This window comes from Mus caroli, chromosome X (assembly GCF_900094665.2).
Source record: "Mus caroli chromosome X, CAROLI_EIJ_v1.1, whole genome shotgun sequence".
In the NCBI taxonomy this organism is placed as follows: Eukaryota; Metazoa; Chordata; class Mammalia; order Rodentia; family Muridae; genus Mus; species Mus caroli.
Genome location: NC_034589.1, coordinates 83690639 through 83697367, shown reverse-complemented (window position 1 = coordinate 83697367; position 6729 = coordinate 83690639). Strand labels below are relative to the sequence as shown.

The 6729-nt window shown below is 38.6% G+C and overlaps 1 pseudogene; it reads left to right on the top strand.

The window, feature by feature from the left end:
- Window positions 1-5331, top strand: part of LOC110286271 — a 44309-nt pseudogene extending 38978 nt beyond the window's left edge.
- Window positions 5332-6729: the final 1398 nt, after the last annotated feature.

Here is a 6729-nt window from a genome sequence, read left to right as displayed (position 1 = left end):
AACCAGGGGAATGCCAGGACCAAGAAGTGGGAGTGGGTGGGTAGGGGAGTGGGAGGGGGGTCTGGGGGACTTTGGGGATAGCATTTGAAATGTAAATGAAGAAAATACCTAATTAAAAAAAATAAATTGGAAAAATAAAAAAATAAAAAATAAAAAAATAAATAAATAAATAAAATATATAAATTTGTACACAAAATAATTTCTATATACTTTTTTTTAATTTGGGAGTTCAAGATAGATTCTCACTATATAGAATACATATTTTATTTGACTGATATTTTTAATTATTTATTTACATTTCAAACTTTGCCCTTCTTCCAGGTCTCCCCTCCACAAACCCCTCAGTCCAATGGTTGACTGTGAGTATCTGCATCTCTTTTAGGTGCTAGCAGAACCTCTTGGAAAACAGCATACCAAGTTCCTGTCTGCAAGCAATCTTGGCCTCAGCAATAATGGAGGGGTTTGGTGTCTGCACATGGGATGGATCCCAAAGTGGGGAAGTCTCTAGATGGCCATTCCTACAGTCTATGCTCCATTTTTTATTTGTCCTTGCATTTCCTTTAGACAGGGGCAATTCTGGGTTAAAATAGTCAGATGCCAATATTTGCACCTGACCAATGGACAGAAGCAGCTGAACCCTGTTATTGAATTAGTGAAAATCTGAAAGAAGCTGAGGAGAAGGGTGACCCTGTAGGAGGACCAGCAGCCTCAATTAATCTAGAACTACAAAGAAATCTCAAACACTGGTCACCAACCAGGTGGTATTTACCTGCTGATATGAGGCCCCCAACACACATACAGCAGAGGAATGCCAGGTCTGTGTTCATTCGGAGATGATGCACCTAATCCTCAAGAGACTGGAGGCCCCATGGAGTTTAGAGGTCAGGTGGTGTGGGGGTGAGGACATCCATGTGGAGACAAGGGATGGGAAGCAGATATGGGATGTGGAACAGTCAGAAGGTGGACAGAGGAGGAGAATAAAATTTGGAGTATAAATAAATGAATGAATGAATGAATAAATAAATAAATAAATAAATAAAATTTAAAATTTTGTCATGTATGTGTGGCCCCACCCCTCCACTGGGGGCCAATGTCTATCTACTAGTGGTGATCTCTTCACGTTCTATCTCCCAGCTGTTGGATATTTCAGCTAATATCATCCTCATTGCCTCTGGGGAGCTATTCACATCCCTGGCTTTGGGAATTTAAAGTGGTTTCCCCATCCTTTCCCCACCCATCACTGCTATTTATTTCTATTAATTCTCTTCTGGACTTCTCTCCTGTCTCTTTCTATAACTGGTACAGACCCCCCCCCCATTTTGCCCATTCCCTCCCCTCTTCTTCTCTCTGTTTCCCTTGATTATTTTGTTCCCACTTCTACGTAGGTTTGAAGAGTTAACACTTTGACCTTCTTTCATGTTAAGCTTCATATGTCCTGTGAGTTGTATCATGGTTATTCTGGACTTTTGGGCTAATATTCATTTATCAGATGGTGCTTTTGGGTCTGGGCTACCTCACTCAGGATATTTTCTTTCTTTCTCTTTCTACCTTTCTTTCTTTAATTCTTTCTTTCTTTCTTTCTTTCTTTCTTTCTTTCTTTCTTTCTTTCTTTCTTTCTTCCTTCCTTCCTTCCTTCCTTCCTTCCTTCCTTCCTTCCTTTTTTATTAGATATTTTCTTAATTTACATTTCAAATGCTATTCCAAAAGTCCCCTATACCTACCCATTGTCCTGCTCCCCTAACCACTCACTCCCACTTCTTGGCCCTGAATGTCCCTTGTACTGGGGCATAAAAAGTTTTCTAGGCCTATATTGGGGAACCTGTGTTCCATCCTAAAGATGACTGTAAGCATCCACTTCTGTCTTTGCCAGGCACTGGCAAAGCCTCACAGGAGACAGCAATATCAAGGTCCCTTCAGCATAATCTTGCTGGCATATGTAATAGTGTCTGCATTTTGTGGCTGATTATGGGATGGACCCCTGGATGGGGCAGTTTCTGGATGGTCCATCCTTTTGTCTTAGCTCCACACTTTGTCTCTGCAACTCCTTCCATAGATATTTTATTCCATATTCTAAGGAGGAATGAAGTGATACTCACAGTCATCTATTGGATGGAACACAGGGCCCCAATGGAGGAGCTAGAGAGTACCCAGGGAGCTGAATAGGTCTGCAACCCTATAGGTGGAACAACAATATGAATTAACCAGTACCTACAGAGATCATGTCTCTAGCTGCATATGTAGCAGAAGATGGCTTAGTCGGCCATCATTAGGAAGAGAGGCCCCTTGGTCTTGCAAACTTTATATGCCCCGGTACAGGGGAACTCCAGGTCTAAGAAGTAGGAGTGTGTGGGTAGGGCAGCAGGGCAGGAGTGGGTATAGTAGAACTTTGGGATAGCATTTGCAATGTAGAGGTGTAAATGATTAAGGATACGACTATTTCATTGTGAGACTTATGAGAAATTATGGCTGTTGCAAACTTTCACAAATTTTCCTTATAACTTACACATTTTAAATGAATAAAAGCACTTTGTATGTTTAAAATATTTTTAAAGGCTCAAATTTGTAGTTTAGGAATAGTCATCTGCCATAATAAATGGAAAAGCTTTTGCAATCATATTATAAATTATTCATGTATAAAGTTGAGGAATAATCCAAATACTCATCAAAATGGAATTATTTATCAATGTACCATAATCACTAAGTGTCAAAATCTAAGCCTCACACATTATTGGTCATTATCTCCCTGAGATTCATACACTTGTTATTTCAAGCACACTATTTGACTTCTGCTTATTTGATATTAAATGATAGAATATAAATAGAGTTATTAAATGTAATCTTTTGTTTAAAAGGAGGAAAGACTTAATACAAGTGACAATTAATTCTTACCCGGGTTCAAACCTTATAAAACAAGGACTGTAAAAATGTCATAGCATATCATAGTGCTGAAAGCCATGACCTACAGATGTGTTTTCTTAGAGTATTATCTTTTCTCTACTTTTTATGGTGGCACCTATCACTGCCCTCTAGAAGGATCTTTTGTGCTTGTTTATATATGTATTCTTTATTTACATTTCAAATGTTATCCCCTTTCCTAGTTTCCCCTCAGAAAATCCCTTAGCACCTCCCTCCCCAAAGCTCCACAACTCACCCACTCCCACTTCCTGGCCCTGGCATTCCTCTATACTGGGGCATAGAATCTTTACAGGACCAAGGGCCTCTCTCACATTGATGACCAACTAGGCTATCCTCTGCTATATATGCAGCTAGAGACATGAAAAACAATATGAACTGACCAGTACTCCAAGAATTCTCTGGTACTAAACCACCAATCAAAGAAATCTTTTGTGCTTGTTATCATCTATGCAATATTTGAAGCTTATCAGCTAAAGTTTTCCACCTATATTTTTCATGGCATAGGTTCAAATGCCTAGAGTTGCTTTATAGGTTACACATTCATATTTTTTTAGTACTGGCTTAAATAGAGTTGGTGTATGTTTTTGTGAGTGTTTTTGTTATGACATGTTTCCAATCTTATATTACTCAATTAGAGGGTTATGTTCTAAGAGATACAACTTCAAGTGATGTTGATTTTGTCATTATGTAAACAATATAGTGTCTTTATATGAACTAATATGACTGTACTGTCATTACACAATGCAATATTATGGTATCCCTGTAACACATGTAGTTGATAGTTAAGTAAAATATGTTTATGCAGTGCAGGACTAAACTCTACTTTTTCCCAATTTGTTTCAGGCTTACTTTATATACAGAAAAATAATTATGCTTTTAAGATTCTGATCATTAATTTCCATGCCCTTATCTTGTAATCAAGGACCAAAATGTGGGTCTACAAGAACAGCATGAGCTGTTAAGCACTGAGCCAATTCTCCAGCCTCAACTTATTCATTTTTAAAACTTTTTATTAGATATTTTCTTTATTTACATTTCTAATGTTATCCCCTTTTCTTGTTTCCTCTCCAAAAACTCCCATCATAACGTAAATGTTCAAGGATTTTATTCCAAGTCACCCAAGGATTAGTTCCATAAGATAACATTATTCCACCTTTGAGTTTACTATTAAAACTGTTGCTTCTGAGAAGAGAACATGAATATTTTTAAAATGTAAACATTGCAAGCTATGGATAATTTGGAATAAATGCTCCTACCTCAATGAATTTTGATATCTGTTATCTATCTTTACAAATATAGCACCAGGCAGAATTACTGGAGAAGTGAATGCAGGAAATTGAGGACAGGGAGAAAGAGCCTGGCCCTGGGCAAAAAAAGATCTAACAAGCAAGAAGAATCAGAGTCCTGTTGAATGACCCTTGACAGAGAACCCACCCAATAAAATGACCCAAGAGAAAATTGAAGAGGCAAATTCCATTGGCCAGGACCAGACACTCAAGGAGCATGGTGGAGAGGGTGGTGCGCCAGAGATTAATTGTAATGGAGTGACTGGAGTCTTTAATTACCCTGAGAACATTAATAATGAGACACTGAGTCTTAAAGAGGATCTACATAATGCTAATGACTGTGATGTACACATTTTGAAGCAGGAAACTAGTTTCCTAAACTCTTCAAATGGAGACAGCAGTCTGTCTCAGGACAAGGACTTGCACACCCACAGCCTCTGAGGTGTCTGAGACCATGGGGTGCCAGTCCTCTGTAGAGCCGTCACTCACTGGACAGGACATCACCCACCTCCAGGAGAGCATTCAGGGAAGTACACCTTCTGGGGATGAGCAGGAGCACAATGGAGCACTGGACAGCAAAGGAAAATCTCTGCTGGACATTTTCTTATTAATCCCCTTGAGCCAAAAAATACAGAGAAGCTCAAAGTGAAGATTGCTGACTTTGGGAGTGCCTGCTAGGTGCACAAGCATTTCACTGAAGATATCCAAACAAGGCAGTATTGGTCTTTGAAAGTCCTAATAGGATCTGGCTACAACACCCCTGCTGATATCTGGAGCACAGCATGCAAGGCCTTTTAGGCACAGGGGACTATTTGTTTGAGCCTCATTCAGGGGAGGATTTACACATGAGATGAAGACCACATCGCCCTGATCATAGAACTTCTAGGGAAGGTGCCTCCTAAGCTCATTGTGGCAGGAAAATACTCCAAAGAATTTTTCACCAAAAAAGTGACTTGAAACACATCACCAAGTTGAAGCCTTGCAGTCTTCTGGAGGTTCTGGTGGAGAAATATGAGTGGCCTCAGGAGGCTGCCGGCTCCACAGATTTCCTACTGCCCATGTTGGAGCTTATGTCTGAGAAGAGAGCCACTGCTACTGAGTGTCCCGGCATCCTTGGCTAAATCCCTAAGCCAGTCCTGCCACTGCTGCAGAGCTCATTAGATGGACCCTCCCTCCAGCCCACCCCTCAAACTTCCCTCTCCTTTTTCAGGACAAAGCTCTTTCTTTCAAGGGTTTCTATTTTTTTTTTTTAATCCAACATGTTCATTTGGGTTTGCTTCCTTGATCCTGTGGAAATCCCTACAGCCATTGGGCATCCTAGGTAAATTTGGCCTTCGTTGGGCTCTGCCAAAGACTAAAACTGTGAACAGCCTCACCACCTGCCCTGCCATCTCATTAGGTTGTCAGTACCCTTTTTAAGAAGAGCTGTGAAGATCTGTGAGCCCATCTCACTGACTGTGAGAGTCACATTTTCTTGTGCACTGTGGCCAGCACAAGATTGAGGAGGGGAGGGGTGTGGATTCTGTGAACAGCAGAGACATTAAGTACGCTGTATCCAGACTGCATCATCTTCCTGGATTTTAAATAATAATAATAATAATAATAATAATAATAATAATAATATAACATTAAAGTTTAAAACATAATTTTCTATTAAATTTATTTTCTATTCTGTTAAATGAGTTATCACATAATGTTATTTGCTTAAAATCTTGGTTTTCTCTACATTATCTAAAATAAAACTATTTTACAAATTCGTTTGTAGCCAAGAACAATATATTCTTATTTGTAGCAATCTAGTCCCACCAGATTATATCTTCTTCAAACAAAAATATACTTAACCATAATGTTACCTTTGTTATTCATTAGGCCTCTGTTTAAAGTTTGGGTGATATTTTTGTACCCTGTGAGAAGTGTCTCTATCTATATTTTCCTGCCTAAGTCAACTTCTAATTTGTTAGAATAAAAATGACTATAGCCTATAGAATAATTAAGATGGGACATCTGGATGAGAGAGAAACTTGGGAAACAAGAAAGTTGCAGTGGAAGTCAGGAGTATGACAGTGAGCAGAGGTAACGAACAGCCAACTAGCAGAACTTAAATTAGTATAAATGGAATAATTGAGTTATGTTCTTATGGAAAACAGGCCTAGCATAAGGCTATAAGCTAGTAAGTAAATATAAGTCTCTGTGTCATTATTTAGAAGCTGAAATTGGTATAGAAAAGGACCATATGGTTGCAGTGTTATTTTTCTTACCCATCATTCCAGTCCATTTTAACATTCACCTTTCAAAGTTGTCTCAATTGTATTACTTTCTGAGTATAAGGCTTCCTTGGATAACTTTGATAGTAATAAGAAATTCTTTCTTCTTTTTATGCATTCCTGAAATACCTTTCACAATATTTTAATGATATATTTCTTGAAAGTATTTCTACTTTCACTATGGTTTCTCTCTACCAGTCTCTTATTATGATTTAATTACTGTTGTAGATACATGTTGAAGTAAAAACTCTAAGTAATTTAGT